At 35.8% G+C, this 22,270-nt stretch overlaps 1 protein-coding gene across 2 annotated transcripts in view; it reads right to left on the bottom strand.

Moving 5' to 3' along the window:
- Positions 1-22,270, bottom strand: part of TENM1 (teneurin transmembrane protein 1) — a 330,568-nt gene that overhangs the window by 279,437 nt on the left and 28,861 nt on the right. The gene's annotated exons all lie outside the window — the stretch shown is intronic.

Here is a 22,270-nt window from a genome sequence, read left to right as displayed (position 1 = left end):
CTGCACTTTAAGTTTGCTTTCAAGGAATTCATCTTGTATCTCGAAATGTACACATATTCAGCTAAGGATGGTGTATCTATCTGTTGCAAGAACTTTTTGGTGTTACTTTCTAATTCTACCAAATAAACCTATTTAGAAAGTTTGAAATCTGTCTCACAAACAAAATCCTGCCCATAATAGATGATGTCATAAGTTTCAAATCATGCTAAGATAAAAGCATGTGATATTTTCCAAGATAATTTGTTTTTCCTTTCTGTCAGCCATTTTTCCCCCACTGGTTCCCTCACATATCTTGCTTCATGTTCCTTCAGGCTAGGCAATACTACTGCTTTTGCACTTTACTTCTAAAGCTTGTCAGGGCTACAGATCTACTTGTATGTTGAACAGTTCCCTTCCCGAAAAATATGCCAAGTACATTACCCAGATGGTGACCCCTGATGACTTCAGGCTTTCAAGTTAACTCCTATGGGAAGCCATCTCACCAGACCAATAGTTCAGTGGACATCGTGTGAAGCTAGATGCTTCCAAAATAAGGAACATCACTGCAGAAATAAATGCTACTTGAATTAAATGCAGTGACTGCTAACATTACAGAAACCAGGTTACCTTTCTATCTTAAAATAAATTCCATTTTCATTATATTGAACATCAAATTGGTATATGAGTGAACTATAGCCCTTTGATAAATTACCTTCAGATCTTGGTTTTATCCAGGTAATAACCAGATTACATGCAAGATGGAAAACCATTCATTTTCAGAGAAGCATTTTTCAAGAACTAAATAAAGTAAGCAATGCATGTTTGTTTATGGCACCTTACTTTTGCTTTGGCAGGTTTCATTCACATTTTCTCTCTTTTTTTCGTAGGGTTATACGTACACATTTTCTACTAAAAATATTATTTGTGCTTGCACTACCTCATGGACATAGATAAAGCATACTTAACATTTCCTTTTCAAAGTAATTTGAATGGAGTCAATATGGCTTTGAGATCCCTCTCAAACATTTTTGAAAACCCGAAAAGCTGTCGTGTTGGGGCTGGGTAAGACTTCCTTTGAAAGAAAGGACTTCACTAATTTAAACAAAAGAAGCAAAAAAAGAAAAAAAGAAAAAAAAAAGTCCGTTTTCCTTGATCCGGTTTACGTACCCCATTTTGCAAGTCTGCCATGGTAAAACAGTAAAATTCAATGCCAAATGAAGTAAAGATTGAGGTGTTAAACCAGAGGCACCAAGGACACCTTTTGTGTTGAGCCACATGTTTGAACACCTACCTTTCCTTTCCTAAATGAAATGAATTATTCTGTATTGCCACAGACATTTTTTTTTTCCTTTTTGGCCTTAGTACGGTCCTAGTTTTATATCCAGGATCGCGGCTAGAGAAGATTCTATCAAGGTAATAAATCATTTTAATATCCCAGTTCTATATTATATTATCTTAAAACTTCCATTTACTATGTATTTTATATTTTCTATTCCCAGGCTGCAGCAATATTTATAAATAACATGTCTATTTGGGTACCTTATCACAGGTGTAATATATGATCTCCATTTGCAGTTGCATAACAGGCCCATCTGTGTATTCCTTATCAGACAGACACAATTATTTAGTGTTTTCAGCTCAAGTCACAGCACCAATAAGTGTTCTCCATAACTCAAGTCTTACTTTTGTATTATTATTTGCTTTGTGGAGTCAGGAGGAATCAGAGGCATAATGACGGGATAAATTTTTTTCAAAAAGAATCATTTAATGAATAATGCAGCAAAAATATCCATGTAGCCACAAATCAGCACTTTTTCATTCTTCTTTAAAATTTTCTTTTTCTTTCCATTCTACTTCATTTTCTGCCCAGCAAATTCTCCCTTGCACTATGGTCCAAATTATTGCCTATTACTTCATCATTATTGATGGCTGGCTTGAGTGCTTATTTGTAATAATATCCATATTCTTTTAAAAGATCCAGATAAAACCGGTGAATATGGAGAATGAGAAATAGACCTATACCAAAGCTCTCTCCTCCTCTTACCATTTGCCCTGTATTTTTTTAAAAGATTTTATTTATTTATTTGACAGACAGAGAGCACAAGTAGGCAGAGTGGCAAGTAGAGGGAGGGGAAGAAACAGACTCCCCGCTGAGCAGGGAGCCCGATGTGGGGCTCTATCCCAGGACTCTGGGATCATGACCTGAGCCGAAGGCAGATGCTTAACCGACTGAGCCACCCAGGTGCCCCAACCCTGTATGTATTTAAATTATAAAAATGGAAATATATTCATTGTTTATGTCATCAACCCATGGTAGCTGATGCTTTAAAATTCACTTTTCTGATTTTTCATCATGTCATCATAGCCACAGATACATGGTATGTGTTCTTCTGCAAAGTTTTAGATGTTCAGATTTTAAGACTCAAATTTCCACTACTTGATTATTCACAGTTAGCATTAAAGAACAGGGCTTGTATGAGCTTGGGGAGTCAGGAGATACAAACGAGAAGATGGAAGACAGATGAGTGGTAGAAAACTAAACCTGCCTTACACGATTTGATCAGATGGGGGAGAAAACAGAGAATAAAGTGGAGGAGATTATAATGGCCCAGTTTGTTCTGTGTTTCCTGAGGTGGCACCAGAACAGTGGACTTCTGGAAAAATCATTGATGTTTGGGCTTGATTCATTACCAGGATCTTCAAGGCTTCCCTTCCTTTCATGCAATAATTATTTGTCGGCTGATTACCATGTATTACACACTGTCGTAAGTTCTGAAAATACAACAGTAACTGCTTGGTTAGAAAAATCCTTGCCCTCCTGGAGCTTACAGACTGTCTAAGGGGAGGCAGTTGTCATGTGGCAGTTAAGGGAAAGGACTCTGGAGGGAAGGTGTCTTGTTTCAAATCCCAGCTCTGCTACAGTTGGCAGACTGACCTTGGGCAAGTTACTTAATCCCTTTGTCTCAGTATTCTCACCATTAAATTCGCATGATGATAGGCCCTTCCCCATAGGGTTCTTGTGAGGACCTCGTAGGTAGGTCAGTACATGTAAGGTACCCAGAAAAATGCCTGGCACATAATAAATGCTCAATAAAAGTTAGTCATTATTATTATTACACCTAGTTAATTCTCCCCTCAAGCTAGCCTTTCCAAGACCATCTTGGACGTAGAGAAAGGCAGGTCATTTGCCCACTGCACCCTCTGCTTTCCTGCCCTAGAAGAGGTTTGCCTTTTTCTGGTGAGAGTGATGTAGAGGGACTGAGGTCTCGAAGAGAACTTCAGTAGCCACCCTTACACCGCTGCATAGCAGAATAAAATGAAAATAAAACAACAACAAAAAACTCATGAATTTTCCTAATTCCAAACCCTGGCCTTAATTTAGAACAGACATTCATTTCTCTCCTTTCCCCACCAACATTCCCCAAAGCTGCTCATTTCCTTTCCTCCATCATCATGATCACTGAGGTTTGGAAGATGTAGATTTTGGGTTCCCTTCGTAAAAGGTTTCCAGAAATGAGAGCATCCTTAAGATTTGTAAAGTTGTCATCACTCTACTTTAAGTAGAGTGTACTTTCTACAAAGATTAGCAGAAGGTGGTTAGAGTCTCATTTTATGAAATATAACTAAGTGTTCTCACAGAGCTGTGTTTTGTATGAAATGGGTCCCAAGGAAATTTTCAGCTGAGCTACCCAGTGAAGTATGCATTCCTGGGTGATGGATCAATTCCAGTAAATTGATCTGTGCAGGGAAGGGGATCTGTCTGGAACATAATAAAATCATGATATGTTAGAGTTCAACAAGACCACAGACTAGTAGAGTTTGGAAAAGAGGGAGGAAGTAACTTTACGTGGAGAAACCTGACAAACACTAACTCAGCCACGTGACCGAGTTCAACCTCATCAGCATGTATCCTTGATACCATGTGATGATAATGGCCCTTCTGCAGTCTTCCTCCGTAACCCCTGTCTCAACACGAGAATATCAGCACCACTGAAATTGAGGGCCAATCTGCAAAAAAGCTGACCAGTGCTACTCAAATCTGTGAAGGACAGGAGCCTGTCACATACGAGAGGAGGCTAGGGAAACATGACACTGACTGAAATATCCTGTCCCAGATGGGATCCTGGAAGAGAAAAAGGATATTGGGGTAGAACTGGTAAAATCCAGATCTAGTGTCAAGTTCAATGAAGAGTGATTATCAATGTTGGTTTCTTAGTTGTGACAAATGTCCCATGGTGATACAGGAAGTTAATAGGAGAAACCAGATGAGGAGTATATGGGAATTCTCTGTACTATCTTTGCATTTTTTCTGTGAATCGAAAAAGTGTTCTAAAATTAAAATCTTATTTCGGAAAAGGAGAGACCACAGATCAACCATTTGGTTCAGTCTCCTCATTTTACAGAAGAGGAAACTAAAGTTTAAAGAGAGGAAGTGCTTGCCCCAGGACACACAGAGAATAGCTTCCCTCTTATTCAGGACCAAGAGAAGATGGGATCCATTTCTCCCATCCAACGACATTTAGTACTGAAGTAATTTAGGTGCAATACTGGGCTAATGAGGCCAAAGTTATAGGTTAAATTTTTATGCCAATCAGTTGCTTTTGCATAGAGGAAAACTCCGCTCTTTTCCCACACAGTGATTATTGAAATTAATTTTGTCTATCCATCTTAGGTAAGTGCATAGAAAAGAACAAGAAGCTCTATAACCACCCTCCATCAATTCAAAATATGTGAACATCAGTAGAATTATCTTTTTATATGGACACTATTTTATTGGATTAGTAGGTCATATGTAACTGAAGTCATATATATGCAATTTATTTTCTATCGGTTTTACAATCTCTTCTTTTTTTTTATCCCAACCTTCTTAGCATTTGTATTAAACCTGATCACTTTGTTGCCCAAAGCCTTATTTTCTATCTTTGAAATAGATTCAAGTTTTGTTTTAAAGGAAATGTAGACTGTGGGAAGCTTACTGAGCCTCATATAACCCCTGAAAATGGGTCTAAAATTTTTCTTAATATTTCCTGAAATGTCTTGCCAGGATATCAGGAGATGTGGAAAGAGAATATAGCAGTCTCTCAGTTTTTATTTTTCCCTCATGGTTTAAAATTGTAATTTTGATTCTTTCTTTATTCATTGTTAAGATATGCGGTTTATATTAAAAATCTTTAATATATGAAAATTTTGATAAATCAATAAACATCAGCTGAACCCTCTAGTAGAAACATGGGCAAAAGACATCAATAGGCAATTCACAAAAGAAGAAATGCAAGTTAGCAGTGACATTTTAAAATGTTCAAGCCTAGTGGTAATTTAAAAATGTAAGCTAAAACACTGAAATATAACCTTGCCAATCAAAATGGCTTTTTTTACTTTCCTTTTTTTTTTTAAATAAATGATGATATCAGAAGTTTTCAAGGGTTCAGGGAAATGAGCTCTCTTGCATACTGCTGCTAGGAGTATAAATTGTTGCAAAATGTTTGGACAAAGTGGTAATATATATCTAAGGTGTTGGAAATGTTTTTAAACATTTTGATCCAGCAATTCCATGTTTAAAAAATTTATACTAAGAAAAGGATTTGAATGGATTTGAAAATAACCATGTTCAACATGATGTTGCATATATTATTAAGAAATTGAAAAGTATTTAAATGTCCAGCAAACAGGGATAGATTAAATCAATAACTATAATCTATATAATAGATAATGTTGCCATTAAAATAATGTTGTATAAAAATATTAAATAATAAATATATTCATGAAGGAAGTTATACAACTGTATCTATTATATGAGCTCATTTTTAGATGCCATTTGTATAAGTGAGGGCACAGGCTCTTTTTGAAAAGTTAGACTTGAAGAGTGATGGCTGTCCCATGAACTCGCTGTGCGGTTTGGGGCAAACTGCTTGACGTTTCGGAGCATCAGTTCTCTCACATGTAAGTGAAAAATAATACCTAATTTGAAAGATATTATGACTATGAGTAAAGGGACCTTTGTGAGTTAAAGTACAAATCATGTCCATTTCTAGAAATTATGTGCCCACTTATTTTTTAGTATTACTAAAAAATCACAGATTCTTTTGTTGTTGTTCAATGTTGAATCCATTACCACCATCATTCTTTTTGAAGCTCAAATTTGGCCAGTGGGAGCCCCTTCAAATTAGTTTCTGTGTCATTTTGACATGTCTTGCTTTTGACCACGATATGTTTCAGGCTTACTTTGCACTTACTTTCTCTGCCACACACCTAGAAACAGCTATTTCGGCAAAAAGCTTTTAATAGAAAGTGTATTTAGAAAACTAAGTTTGGGCATAAGATACGCTCATTACTACTGAGGTGTCATTGTTTTTTTTTTTTTTAAAGATTTTATTTATTTATTTGACACAGAGAGAGAGCGAGAGAGGGAACACAAGCAGGGGGAGTGGGAGAGGGAGAAGCAGGCTTCCCGCCGAGCAGGGAGCCCGATGCGGGGCTCGATCCCAGGACCCTGGGATCATGACCTGAGCCGAAGGCAGATGCTTAACGACTAAGCCACCCGGCGCCCCTGAGGTGTCATTGTTTTTAAGTCTTTTAAGGGGACAAAGCTGGGATATGTACACATTGAACAAAACTTTAAGATTTTATTACCTGCTTTACTAACATGTGTGTATGTGTGTATACATACACATGTATATATGTATATACACACATATGTATATCCACACACATATATATCTGTATGTTTTTAAAAGAATGAGTTCATATTTACATCCCTAATACTAATTCAATATTACAGAGTTCTTCCCTCCTCCATTCCACATTTTTATTTCCTTTTTCACACAGTGAACCCTGTTCTCAATAACATCAATGTTTACTCAATTGCTTATCGTACAAGACACACAAAATAATATTAGAATTTCTACACCAAGACCACTACCAGAACGAAACCTACTAAGTAAAATTAAAAGTTTGTTTTGGTCCTAGAATATGTCCTTCTGAGGGTGTACAGTTATGTATTCAAAAAGATGAATCTTCCTAATACATAAAGAACTCTTAAAATTTGAGACAAAGAGGACCAAAAAAAAGAAAAACCAAACCCAATAGAAAAATGGACAAAACACATGAACTGTATATAGTTCACAAAAAGATCTTTAAACATATGAAAAGATGTTCAGCTTCATTCATGATATAAAATAAAACTCCACTGAGATAACCCTTTCTAACCTATCTCACTGACAAAGTTTCACAAGCTTACAACACACTGGGCTGGTAGGTCCACAGGGATGTGGGCACGTTCGCACGTTGCTGGTGGGTCTACTGAATCCTACACAAACCCTGTGAAGGAGATCCAGGCAGAGGAGCCACTTTCCTTTTTTTTTTTTTTTTAACATTTTATTTTATTTTTAAGCAGGCTCCATGCCCAACATGGGGCTTGAACTCACAACCCTGAGAGCAAGAATCACACGTTCTACAGACTGAGACAGCCAGGTGCCTCTTATTTTATTGTTTTTTTTAAGCCGCTTACCATTTTTTTTTTAACTTTCCTCTGTTTTAATGAAATTCCTCTCATTTCTTATTTTGTATGTTTTCCCCCACTTCTTTTTTAGACAAAAATTTTTGAGTATAGTGGGCACAATGTTACATTAGTTTTAGGTGTTCAACATAGTGACTTGACCTCTATGTCCTTATGTCATGCTTACCGCAAGTCTAGCTCCCGTCTGTCACCATACAACGCTGTTACAGTATCACGGACTATATTCTCTATCTTGATTTACAGTGGCTTGTGGTCTGCCTATTGATTTTTAACACTTTATTTTTCTATTATTTTGCTGTTTTCTACCCCATTAATTTGTGCTTTATCTTTATTATTTCCTTTCTTGTGCTTTCTTTAGTTTATTTTATTAAGCTTTATTTTCATTTTCATGGATACAAATTTTCCTCATAAACGGTTTAATTGTATCCCATACATTTTGACACGTGATGTGTTCATCATTATTTCTTAGAAATTTTGTAATTTTTGGTTGTATTTCCCCTTTTACATGTTTTTTTTTTAATTAAAAAAATTTCCCGGTGAATAAGCTTTTCTGTTTTTAAAATTTTCTTATTAATTTCTAGTTTCATTTCACTGTGATCTGGGAATGTCTGTATTATTTTTACTTTATGAAACTCACTGAGGTTCCTATTGGGACCTAATATAAGATCAAATTCTGTGAATGTTCTGTGCATGCTTGTGAATAAGGTATATTCTCTGTCAGGGTGTTAAGTTCAATACATAGCCATAAGATTTTGCTTTTTTTTAAGTCTTCTATATACTTACTAAGTTTCTGTCCATGTGACCTGTCTGAGAGTGGTAGGATAAAATTTCCTATTACTAGATCTTTTTGTTTATTTCTCCTTGCATCTCTTGTGGTTTCTGCTTTATAAAATCAGTTATTGGGTTATTTATGCAGAGATAGTCATGGCATTTCATAGAGTATGTTCTCTGTTGTGTTTTATGGTTTTTGGCTTGAGTTCTACTTCGCTTGAAATGAAGATTATAAGACTTGCTTTCTTACTGCTTCCATTTACCTGGTAAATTCTTTTATTTTTAGCCATTTCTGACTCCTTTTATTTCAGGTGTGTCTCTTGTAAACAGCAGAGAATTCGGTTTTGCTTTGTGATCTATTTTGAAAATCATTTCCTTGTAATAGATGAGTTAAACCCATTTACATTTATTGATATGACACAACTGTACCATATCATTTATGTGTCACAGTATTATGTTAATTTTATTGTATTTCTTCATGTTGTTTGTTTTCCTTGGTTTTTAAATTTTTCTTTTGGTATTTAAGAAGGTTTATATTTTTGTTCTATTGATTACCTTTATGCTATTATCTTTTATAATGCCCTTATTCCCCTGTGCTTGCTTGATCTACCATTTGGTTTGACAGCTTGAAATTACATCTTGGTCCTCTATGTGACAAACAATGAGCTTATTTGACTTTTCCCTTTTCTTTTCTCCTCTCAGTTTTAGCTGAATTCTATTACTTTATCAAAATATATAACATTTACATATTATTTTTCCATACCATTTTTCCATCTTTGTCCCCACCTTTGTTATAATCTTAAATCCACAATTAAATAGATCTAATTTTCACCATCAGTCCTTTTGCCAAAGATTCCCTCATCATCTTAGTTGGATAGTGCTTGTTCTCTAAATCATAAACCAACAAACTTTAACCCTTAGTCTAATCTGGCACACTGCTTCTTTCTGTATGGCCCACGAGCTAAGAATGGCTTTTACATTTTTAATAGTTGAAAAAAAAATTGAAAGGATACCAGTATTTCAGGATATGTGAAAATTTTCATCAAATTTCAGTTGTCCATACAAATTTATTGGAATGCTGTCACACTCATTCATTTACATAGTGTCTATGGCTGCTTCTGGTGCTAAGTTGAATACTGTGACAGACATGGTAGGGCCTGCAAAGCTTGAAGTATTTACTGTCTGATCCTTCACAGAAAAAGTTTGCTGATTCCAAATCTAGTATGGCTGGTGAGTACAGGATTCCCGAAATTCTGGCCTGTTTAAAAATATTTTTCTAGGGCGCCTGGGTGGCTCAGTTGGTTAAGCAACTGCCTTTGGCTCAGGTCATGATCCCCGAGTCCTGGGATCGAGTCCCACATCGGGCTCCCCCTTCTCTGTGGGGAGCCTGCTTCTCCCTCTGCCTCTGCCTCTGCCTGCCACTCCCCCTGCTTGTGCTCATTCTCTCTCTCTCTGTCAAATAAATAAATAAAATCTTAAAAAAAAAATTTTTTTTCTATACCCTTAATAATTGAAAGACTATGTGTTTGAATAGAATCCTTGGCCCATACTCTCTTTTTTGAGTTATTTGAAAAGTTGCTCTGTTCTTAGTTTGCTTTGTCTGTTGTCAAGATGTCGGATGCCAAACCTGACTTTTCTTTCTCTCCTCTGTAAATGACCTATCCTGCTTCAAGGCCCAGGAGATTATTATTTTTTCTTTATCATTAAAGGCTACTTATTTTTCCTAAGATACGACTTGGTGTTGGCTGTTTTGAATCAGATTTCCAGGGTACTTTTGGTTTTTCCATTAAATATTTGCAGTCAGGTCTTTTTATTTCTCAAAAGTGTTCTTTGATTATAGTTTTAAATATTAGTTCTCTTTCATTGTTTAGTTTTTCTTCATTGGGAATGACAGTTATATGTAGTCCGGATTGCTTTGCCTATCTCCTATAACAATCACTTCCTCTGATCTCTTTTACCTCATTATTTCTATGTCACTGTCTTCACTATTCTAGTGCCTTCCATCATTGCATCTCATTACATTTTCAAATCTTTTCTCTCTTGGTCACCATTCCATATAGTCTTCTTTTTCAAGATGACTTTTGTCTTTTTCTGAAATTTATTTCCCGAGTTCAGTCAACTCTGATTTTGCATCTTCCTTTTGCACATTTCTGTTCTGAGTTTTAAAATTTATCATTTGAGTGTTTTTTCATATCTTCAAATATTTGTTTAAGGATACTGAAGATTGATGTATTTTGTTGCCATTTTCTTCTGCTTTGGGGTGGTTATTTGGAGATTCTTCATCAGCTGACAGGATTCTTATTTTTTCTTCTTATAGAAAACTTTGTGTGTATATTGTCTGCCTTTTTATGTTCATTCTGAAATATTTTCCTAGGTCAGCAATAACAGTAGTATGCCTATAGGAGTCAGGAGTTTGGGTGATTTACCAGGTTACTATGTTTCTTAGTTTGTATTAAAGTGCAATTTTATTTTTTTTTGTTTTGATAAATTTTATTTTATAATTTTTGACCTTTGATAAAATGCAATTTAAAAAATCAACAGTGCTTTTTGGATAGGGGGTTTGGTATAACCCTTAATTTTGTGATTCACTTTTATTTCTGCAGGATCCTGAAATTCTACCTCTTGCTTCCTTCTTTCCCTTCACCATCAAGCCTTCAAGGGACATTCTTTCCAAGTCAGTTCCCCTACGCCTTTGGAAGTTGTGGTTGCCAAGTTACCAACTCTAGTTCTCTATGCTTTAAAGCACATTCCACATTTTTATTTTCAGTAGCCAGTGTTCTCAAATGCCGGTCTGAGATCTGTTCTCAGTAGCTGTCTACCAAAGGTGGGACATCTTGTTAATGGGAATTTTATTTTATTAATTCTGCCACCGCTAGGCATCAGCTCTCCTATCTTTTTCTCTATTTAGTCTTTGTCTGACTCTGGGCTCTGGTAGGGGCTATAGAGCTAGCTCTGCTTCTTTTAGGTGTTTATTTCTCTCCTTATGTGTAATTTGAAGTGTGTAGAATTCTCAGTCTCCTACATATGCTATTGAACTGGCTCATATGTGGTTTTATTTGCTCTATTTGTTGATTTGCATTTCTTTTTGGAGGACGAGGTAGATAGAATTAGATTTAAGGGATCAGTATTATTCTACAGAAACTCAGAACTCATTTATTAATATCTATTCTTATATTTATAGAATATATATGTAGATACACTTGAACATTGTGTATCCAGTACTGATAGGACATTCATTTGAAATGAATCTCTAATAGTGCAGATATGTTATAATTTTACCTGCCCAGTGTTCTTTATGTTCAATTCTACGTACATATGAGATAGTTGGCCATGCTCAGGGCTATCATGCGTAGCTGTGAACAGGGCAGATTTACTAATAGGGTGATTGTGTTGTGTTTTCAGGTGTGTCTTCTGGCCCTACATAATTCTTCCTCCTGAACCTCTAATGATAATAAATTCATAATGATTATCTCATTTCTTTAAGTCAAAGTAGTGATGGCAAATATATTTCAACTTCTGAGTAAACTTTGACTACACAATCTAGACTCGGCAGGAAAGAACGTTTGTTCCATTTGATTACTTATATCTTCTATGGGTCTGGGATAGGGAAGTGATGACATTAGTATCAGATATTTGCCATTCTTGGCTTCCAACTCTGTCTTCTCTGTTAAAATGCAAATAAATCTTAGGGAGATATAATACATTTTCTTTGTCACAGCCATTTTTACTTCAGTGTGAATTATCTTATTATATGGGTTGCAATCTTAAATACCTGCCTGGAAGGAAGGCTGGTAATACGAAAGAGTGAAGAGGGAAGGATGGGTATTCTGATGTACTGGAGAGTTCATGGTCCTCTTGGAGGAGTCCCTATTTAGCTCTAGTCAATGATTGTCATATTATTTTTGCCACACAAAAGACTAGAATAGTGCCTGGCACATAGCTACTCAATAAATGCGTGGGCAAATGGGTGAATGCAGGCTTCAGTATGCCAGAAATTTCTATTTTTCAAGAGAGACTAGAAATTTTATGTAAACTAGAGATTTTATGTAAAATCTTTAGACAAGTTTTTAAATTAGTTGACAACATTTAACAAATTCTATGTGTCCAAGAAAAACCAGTCTAGTTTATCAGATTCATTTCTGAGGTCAGGTTTTATTAGGGAGTAGAGGCAAAACTAGATTCCTGATTTGGGGGATGGAACAAAACAGGAGATTGAAAATGTAGGCTTTGGCAATGAAACAGAACAGAGCTAAAAGATGGAAAAAGTGACTGAGCTCATGACCTTGGCCTCATTAGCAGGAATGCTTCTGAGATAGTCACTGAGAAATCTAAATACTTTATTTCTTTTCTACCTACTGAAGTCACAAAAGACACATGCACTATAATTTCCTATAAAAATAAGACTATATTCACCAGTCGGCTATGTATACTAATAATTAAGTCTGTTTTGTTTGGGTCAAAAGACATACCTATTACTGGATTCTATAAACTCATTTTATCATTTTGGGGCAAGTATATTTATGTATTTATTCCTGATTGCCCACTGAATCTCTTATTTTTAAAATTTAATTTCTCTGCCCCTCCCACTAATGGGTTCTTATCTCTACATTTTATACTTCACTAATTTAAGAGACTAGATTGGTGCTTATCATCAAGGAGAGTAATGCCAGCTAATCCAAGGGCAGTATTTGATCAGTGAAATTAAACTAAAAATATACAGCAGTCAGGAACAGAAACCAAAGATACTAAATGGCTTGTTTGGGTTTTATTCAATCCTGAGCAGGCTGTGTTTTAGGCATGACAAAGAAAGGTTCTATTTGTACCAGCTGGCTTTCAAATACTCCCACAGCCTTCTATGTTGGTAAATCTTAACTAGTGCCATCTCTGCAATGACCTCTACGATAATCCTTGAGCATTATAGCCTGGAGTCGCACTGAGCATGTGCAGTGCTTTACCACATTTTCCCACTGGCATAAAGATTTTAATCTCCAAAAAACCAAATAGTTCACCTAGGTTCAAAATCCATCTGACCCTTCAACTACTTAGGGACTGACTGAGGTTAGATTTACCACCAAGGTCAAAGATAGTAAAAATGTCTCAGCTCTCTACGAGCTGGTGGGGAAACCACTTAATGATTTGATAACTTCAGAGGATTTGGATTCATTTGGATTCTGTGTCTGGAGGCAGCAAATGATCTTTAACAAAATGACTCCATTTCAAAAATTTCCACTTTCTTTCATAGCACAGTATACTTGTTCTTAATTTCTTGACAGCTGAAATCTCTCTCATGCACTGTACAACTGGTATTGTCTTGGTTGCTTGTTATGAGTAAAAGCCAAAATCTCGTATTTACCATCTCTAATATTATTTTCATCTAACTCCATAATTTTATTAGTTAATTCTGCAAAGCATCTGGAGATATGGTATACACAAAGGACACTATGCAGTATCATTGTGTGCCATATTTAATATTTATGTCTAATTACGATAAAATTCAAGATCAAAGGGAATCTAGATGCTTCCTTCAGTGAACAAAGGCCAAAACTGAACTAAAGTTGAAACAAGGTTGTCTACAACGTGAACAATGGGGCTGGCTGATTTGGTGAAATCTTTGAATATCAAAAAGCAAAATCTGCCTCGTCTGTACTAGGTGGTAGAACAGTACATATTGCTTGCTGTCAAAATCACATTTGCATTCAGTTCTGGCCACAGTCACAGCTAGTTTAGCTAAGAGCTCAGCAAGCTCTTCTGATGTTCCATGCACATTATGATAGCCTTCGGTTTCCTAATAATTTAATTAGGAGACAAAACTCATTTAATATAAAAGAAATGGAATCAAGAGTTGCTTTTTTGTTTTTTACAAAGCACATATCCCATGTCTTTTCTTCTATTTAAGGATTTCCTATTACCAGTTCAACCTGATGATAAGACATTTGTGAAGCCCTTCCTTAGAAACTCATGGTAAGCAGTTACTCTAGAAGCTAACTATAATGTGTTATACAAGGCCTACATTTCACTAGATTGGCAATTCTATGATGAGGTTTTGATCAGCAGAAAATTACGGTGGGTCATCTCGGACCCTCTTAATTTGTTCATTATTATCCCATAAAAAGATCAATAGAAACCCTAAGGAAGGAGCTCTTGAGGAGCCATACTGTGATCCGGAATTCCACATGGACTTGCCTATCCTGGGGGATCCAATATAATGCAGAGCTCTTATTTAAATATTATCCATACTTTGGTGGGCTTATGAGTCTGACCAGGGACGTTGTGAGATTATACCTAGCCAAGAATCTAGTCTTCCCTGAGCAAATTTCATCTGGAAGCAGTTCCTCATATATGTTTCTTGACTTGGTCTAAAATATATAAAGGAATCATATTTTGGGTTCTAAAATATCTAGGGGATTCACATTCTTTGCACATTTTTGTGAGTCAGAAATCTAAAATTCTGATGCACTACCCTCCGATCATCTCATTTTAGCTATTAAACTTACTCACAGCCATATATCATCAAGGTGTCTAGACATTTGGACTGACATCTTGTTTAGCATGGCGTTAGCTTCCATCTCCTATCTTCCTGCCCTACTAAGTTTGATCCTTTGGCTGATCACTTCAAAAACTATCACCAGCAACTATAATTTCCTTATCCCTTTGTCCTCTTGCTGCACTTCACCTGCCAGCTTCTACCTTGGTGCAAACAATAACTAGCCCTTATTTCATTTAATTGCTCTTCTTGAACCATTAGGTGTTTGGTCTCCCTAACTCAGCCCTTTACATTTTAGTCTCAGAACCTCTTTATGCTCTTAAAAATTACTCAGCACACCAAAGAGACTTAGTTGATGTAGGTTATATCTAATCAATACTGACTGTATTAGAAACTGATAACTTTTTACAAGTATTTATGTATTAATTTATTGAATAACAATAAACCATTACATTTTTAACATAAATAATGTTATCTTGTGATAAATAAGTGTATTTTACAGAACCACAAAAATGGCTGATGTAAATAATGTCTTCATGCTGTTATGAACACAGTTTTACTCTGTGGACCCTCAAACCAGTCTTGGGGTCCCTAGTGGTCCCCATACCACACACTGAGGACTTCTATCACCACCATTTAAGTTTTTCTCCAACCTCTTTAGTTGCTCCTTCCCAGTCTGCTTACCAGATCCTTTTGTGCTTGGCCTTCTTGAATATTAGTGTTCCCCTGAGTTCTAGCTTTCACACTTTTTTCCTTGTTCTACTCCCATGATTTTGGTGTTCTCACGGGTAGACACCTCTAAACATTCAGTACTGGCTATCTAACAATGTATGAGGTATCTTGACCTGAATGTCTATTTTCACCCTTAAACCTCTTTCTTCTAACATGCTATCATGGCTAACAGCATCACCACCTACCCTGTCTGTAAGCCAAACAACTCTTCTTTCTCCTGCCTCATTTAAACAGTCACTAAGTCAAGTGTGTTTTAGCCTCTAAATACTTCTTGACTCCATCTTCTCCTTCTCCAGTCCCAGAAGTTTATGCTCTCACTCTCACTCACCTGGATTACTACGGTAGTCTCCTAATTTGTCTTCATCCTTTCAGTTCTTCGATTTCACAACACCCATCATCCTGCCTGCCAATTTCAACTTCCACATTGCCATCAGGTGATTTTTCTAAATGTAAATCTGAGCAAATAATTTTCCTGCTTTAATGAAAAACAATAAAAACACCCCATTTGCTCTCGGAATAAATTACAAGCTCTTTAACATGGCTTAAAATGCCTTTTGTGATCTGCTCCTGCTTACTACCTTCATTTCCTGCCACTCTCCTATGTCCTCCATTTGTGCTTTCTTGGGTTTTCCAACATATTTAACAAAACATATTGTACTTTTTCACCTCTCTGTAATGGGAATATTGCTAAGCCCCAAAAGAATGCATCTCCACCTTGTAAGATGCCACCTCTTAGTTTCAACTGTGATGAATCAGATATTCTGTTGCTGAGACTGGCCTTCCCACTCTGGCTGTTCTATATGAGAATTCAGCCACTTTTCTGAAGTTTAAAATGGGTTAACCTGCCATCTGTTTCAAAGCCATTGCTCTAATTTAGTATATTCTTACTCACTTCAGAGTAAGTATAGCTTAACAACTTATGCAATGTGGGTCTAAAAATATTCCCCTAACATATAATATATATGTATTATATATATATAATTTGGATGAGGAGAAAGTAAGTTAAACAAGAATGAAATTTCCTTTATGCAACAGAGTTCACATTATTTACTTTGAAATCAGAGGTTTCTTGAGAGAGATTTTTTTTTCAGAATTTGCAAGATTGATTCTTGCTATTCTAAAATTTCTTAAGCATGTAAAGCTCCAAAATTACTAACATGCTGTCCAGTCCACTTTTATTATGCCTTCTGGCGGATCTTTATCTATTTCACAATGCATCATTTTAATTTCTCTGCCTAGGCTAAGAAAGTGCTGTATAGGAAGTACTTAGTAGGGTGACTGCCTCGCCTTGAGACAACAAAATAATCTCTTTTTTTAAGATTTTATTTTTAAGTAATCTCTACACCCAATGTGGGGCTTGAACCTACAACCCCGAGATCAATAGTTTCATGTTCCACATACTGAGCCAGCCAGGTGCTCCCCCCCTTTTAAACAAATAATCTCTTGATGCAAAACATATGTTTAGTACTCATTACTCATGCACCCAAGAAATTATCTCTCTTACTCTATGTTTTAAATCCACAGCATGCTAGAGTTCCAAGAAAAAAATAAGTAAAATATTTGCCTTTCATTAAAATGCCTTCATTTTGAACAATATGTGCTAACTGCAGTTCTGCAAATTAGTTGTAGGTGATACAGGTTCTTCCTGTCATTTTAGTATGTTTGATTTGGATTGAATTTATACTTTTATTTATGACAGGTAAAAGTGCCACTTAACATAGTGGGGTAAAACTTATGGGACATATTACACCAAAAGGTGATGTCAGATGAAAATATAAATATTTTTTTAAAAATCAGAAGAGCTCTGATAAATGCATGGATGGCAGATTTATAATTAGACTGAAGTTACACCACCATTTCCCAGATCCCATCTTAGAGAGATTGCTAGAAAGTTAGTAGATTCATGGGTAGGAGGCAAAGCCAATGCTAATGCAGAAACTGTTGTCATTATCATGAATGGGTCCAGGAGAGTGAACTGGAAGTAGTAATAAGTATTAAACAGGACACCAAAAGGACTGATAATAAGCTATAAGGATAAAGTAAAATGCTTTTTAGCATTTTATGCTAAGTCATTTCTTGAATGTTATAAGCTCTAACGTCTTTTAATGAAAATGCGTTTCAACACAGATATGGCCTCCAGATAGAAATACAAAACCAGTTGAAGGGTCAAAACACCAAGGAAAAGGAAAATTGCTAAAATAAAGGTAAGGTTACAAATATTTTAGGTTAGGCAGAAGGAAACAACAAACGCATTAGATGATTCTTGTGAAACAGACATTCCAGCTCTGAAAAAATTGTTTTAGATGACTTTGGCAAGAAGGGAAATAAAAGTAGTTCATGTTAGGATAAATTATATGTTCATTATGCTTACCTTGGCTCAAATTAATAATCCTAATAATAATTCTGTTTCACTGATAATAATCATTAATCTTGATTTAGACCTGCTAGGCAATGTCCTAGACATTTTACATGCTTCATTTCATTTAATTAAAAAGAAAATCTATGGGGAAGATATTATCAACATTCCCATTTTATAGACTAGGCAACTGAGGCACAGAGGCATTAATGAAATTGCTAGAAAGTGAATGAGATGGCTTTTGCTAAGCATGTTTATCTACATTTAGTAAACTGTGTCAAGGGGCATTGTGTATTGAGATTTAATGGGGGAAAACCCTCCGTTTCTATTCTTTACATTAAAAGAAAATCTAAGTTGTTGAATTTTCTGAAATCAAAATTTGCCATATTCGGTTTTATTTCTTCACTGTATCGTGAGGTAGTTACACTTTCTTTGTGAAGAAGGCAAGATGAACACATTCCATTCCTCTCATTCTCTCTCTTCCAGCATTTCTTACTCCGCTGTAGTAACGGCCTCAGAAAGCAGGGCAATTTGGATCAGTTTGTAAAGGAGGCACAAGAAAACGCTAAATCAACGTTATCAATTTTGGTGCAGAGAGCAAAGTGAAGTAGGCCCTTTGCCCTCTTGAATAGTTTAATCTCTAAACTTTTGATCAGAGTATTGGGCTCAATATTCTCTCTCCCCTAATTCTGTATTAATACCCATTCTGGTCAACTTTTCACATGTGGGCTATACAGCATGTCATGGCAAGGAGAATTGTGGACTTAAATTATATCATCTATAGAGTTTGGACACTCCCTATATACCCTGAGGGTGGTATGAATCGCTTCTAATTTCATGGCAAAGGAAAAGGAACATCCATGTCATTAACTGATGGTATTGGTTTTGAGAGCCAGAAATCCCTACTCTCCACCAACTCATTCAGCACAGCAGCCCATTTGATCCCAGGCACAATGTATTCCTGTGAGTTTCTACTGCCTCTTATAGAAAGTGCTGACTGTGGAGAAACTTGATCAAAACATCAAAGATTACAAGAGAAGCTGCGTTTGTGCCCTTCACAACCATTGATGAAGTACCTTAGCCTCGCCTTCTCTCGATGCCTTGCATATGGTCGTCTGTCTTCCTGACTACTACTTCATATGGCTTATTTGTAAATTCAAGCAAGTGTGCTTCTGACTGGCACTGATACATCACTGATGCCAAAATATCAGAGAGGATGAAGCATAAGGACATATTTTTTGATTCACATGGAAAATAGTACAGATTTATGGGGAAGTGATGACAATAGCCATTCCATGATATCTTCATATAATCAGTATCTTTCCATGCCTCCCTTCACTAAATTTTATGACCTCAAAACTTATTTAAAGGAATTACTCTCTTGCTGACCCAAAAGACATGGTGAGTAGGTGTGGGGATGGGGCTGGTTGCCTGAACAACCTAGCTCTGTCTTTTCACATGCTGAATTTCCAGTTTTCCAATGACCACTTACAGAGCTGTGATGCACAGAACGTCTACTGATGTCCCATTGATATTGATGTGATTTCCCCCAGTGCATTGAGAGCAGCACAGCACACAACCATTAGTATCTAAAGGTTATGTATAATGGCTAAGAGAGGAAAATGAAAGAGCAGAAAGGAATTTGCACGGGAAACAGAAGCAGTAAATAAATAGTTTCAGTGTAAGATCTTACTTGGGTTATACAGCAACTGCAAAGGGGGATTGGAAAAAAACGATGACTCAGACTCAGTAAGAGTGGAGAGTGAAACAGTTTCATATTTTGAAATGTAATACTTTTTTACTTCAACCGCAGAAAGCCATTTGAAAATCATCTTGTATGTTACAGTTCTTATGTGACATCTTTCACCCACATACCTACTGATAAATTCTTATTCTACCTTCCTGAGGTCGTTAGCAATACAGGACAGATGGGGTAAATTGAGGAAGGGATTCTAACGGGCTTATCCAAAGTCACACAATGTTCAGGTCATGACAGAACTTGGGAAAAAGTTATGGTGTTAGCCATTAACCTCTCATTTTGAACCCATTCAACCCACTGTGCTACAGCATTTAGCCTGATATTTCTACATCTAAAAAAATCACACAATAAATGATTTCAATGGATACCTCTCACCAATCAACAAAGCTTAGCTGCATACATGGTTGCAGTTGATGACCTGGTAAATGTAATTTACTTTGTAATTTAATAAGAAAAAAATGGTCTGGTGGATTTATTTAGTAGACCAAGGAGTACGTGAGCTGCAGCAAGACCTAGTGCTGAAGAGCATGTGCTCTGGAGTCAGTCCATTCTGGCTTAAAGCTCGGGATCCCCACTTCTCAGGGATGCAACCTCTTAATCTCAAAATGACCCTTATGGGACCTCTTCTCTTTGCTGTGCCTCAGTTTACTCATTTCTATACCACATATAATACTGAGACCTGCCCTTAAGGATTGTGAGAATTAAATGAGCTAACAAGTAAAATGCTTTGCATTAGTCATTTTTGTCAACAAAGTTTCCTGATAGGATTGTTATGTGCCAGGCACTGATCTTGGTGCTCGGATACAGCCGTGAACAAAATGGTTAATTCTGAGAAACACTGAGTTTTAATAGTGAATAGTTATAAAGAGAATGATGATAACAACAACAATAATAATATTTAACATTTATAGTATACTTACTATGTTTTGGGTACTATTCCAAGTTCTTTAGTTATATTAACTCATTTAATTCTCATAACAACTCTATGTTATAGGTACTGTTTTAGGCGCATTTAACAGATGAGGAAATGGAGGGCTTTAAAGGTTAAATAATTTGCCCAAGGTACCATGCCTAATAAGGAGCAGAGGTCTGAAAATCCATGTTCATAATGACCACACTATATTACCTTACTGTCATGTCAAAATCATATTCTATTGTTCACCCTATAAAAAAGGGCAGACTTTCAAATGACTGAAACGTTCTATTTTCACTTATGAAATGAATAAATATATAAACTAAATAAACAAGTCTCAGAGTATATAATACAAGTTTTGATACCAGAGTGGCCATTATAATAAATCTAAATGGAAATAGGCTAAGACACCATCTAAACCTATTAATAAAGAGTTTGCTGTTATCTGGATTTGTTTATAACAGGGGTTAAGTCTTATATCTAAAACATTATCTCTCTACATAGTAACAGTTAATAGAAGATAACCCATAAGATAAGAGTTTGTCTCATAATTGAACAAGAACATTTAAAAGGGCCTCCAATGTATTTAAACTTCTCAAATTACTCCTTGTTTTGAATGATTCATATTAAAACTGTGTTTGTATTACAGTACTTTCTCATCCCCTACCTTCATTCCTTCAGCATTATTTATCATTACAGGCTATTACAAACCAAATAAACATACATGTTGGGTTATACTAAAATGTTTGAGATAAGAGACACATTTTTGATATTGTAGGTAATGTTATCCACATTTAATAGAAGCATTGTTCAAATGTATTCAGACTGTACGATAAACATATAAAAGAGATAATTATGAACATCAATATAGGCTATGATCCATACTGTTGACATTATCAGTGACTTCCCTACAAAATAAATCTATTAACTTAGCAGCCCCTGTTCTATGACTCCCATAAAACCAGTTATGGGAAATTTCTTATTGTTCACATTTTGAATAAATCAGAATACACCAAACTTCCTTTATTATTTATAATTATAAGAAAGTCTAAATCTGTTTTAATCTACTTATCAGAATCATATTCATTGTATCCTCATGGGTAATTCTGCTTCAATTATGAAACAGGGTTAAACCTGAAAAGAAGTTACTGGTGCCATACCTGGATAGAATTTTTTTTTTCTACCATGATATTCCATTCATTCTAGGAACAGTGCTTCCACAAAGTACATGTTTCTTAAGTTAATTTACATTTTAGACTGCAGAACCACTCAAGCAAGGAAATTAATGTTCAGTCAAAATAAAATGCCATCCAGAAAAATCAATACAATTTGCTATCAAGTGAGGGTGACTTTAATCAGAGTGACTCTAGAACAATATTTTTCTTAAACGTGTTGAAAGAGTGCTTCGCAACTGTTTTCTCCTTTACCTCCCCAAACATAGTATCCATATAATTCCACAGCCACTTACCTTGTGAAAATAAGAATACATCTTTTTTTTAAATCCCAGTGTAAAATTGAATTCTTGGGGAGAAATTATGCACTGGATTTTCTGATAGCTTCCAAATAACTACTACTTTAATGAAATTGCTACCTGAAAATCTGGTAGCAGTATTACTGTTTAACTATAATTTAAGAAGGTATTGTAGATTGGTACTTATGACTTCTAGTGAGAAAACCATAACAACCTTTTAATTGAAGGGAAAATGGTTAACTACAGTAATTGCAATCAATAAGACTGTGTTAGTATAAATATTTCTTCT

Source organism: Leptonychotes weddellii, chromosome X (assembly GCF_054177405.1).
Source record: "Leptonychotes weddellii isolate Sample4059 chromosome X, ASM5417740v2, whole genome shotgun sequence".
Classification (NCBI taxonomy): Eukaryota; Metazoa; Chordata; class Mammalia; order Carnivora; family Phocidae; genus Leptonychotes; species Leptonychotes weddellii.
The sequence above is the reverse complement of the archived record's forward strand: the minus strand, read 5'-3'. Positions and strand labels throughout refer to the sequence as shown.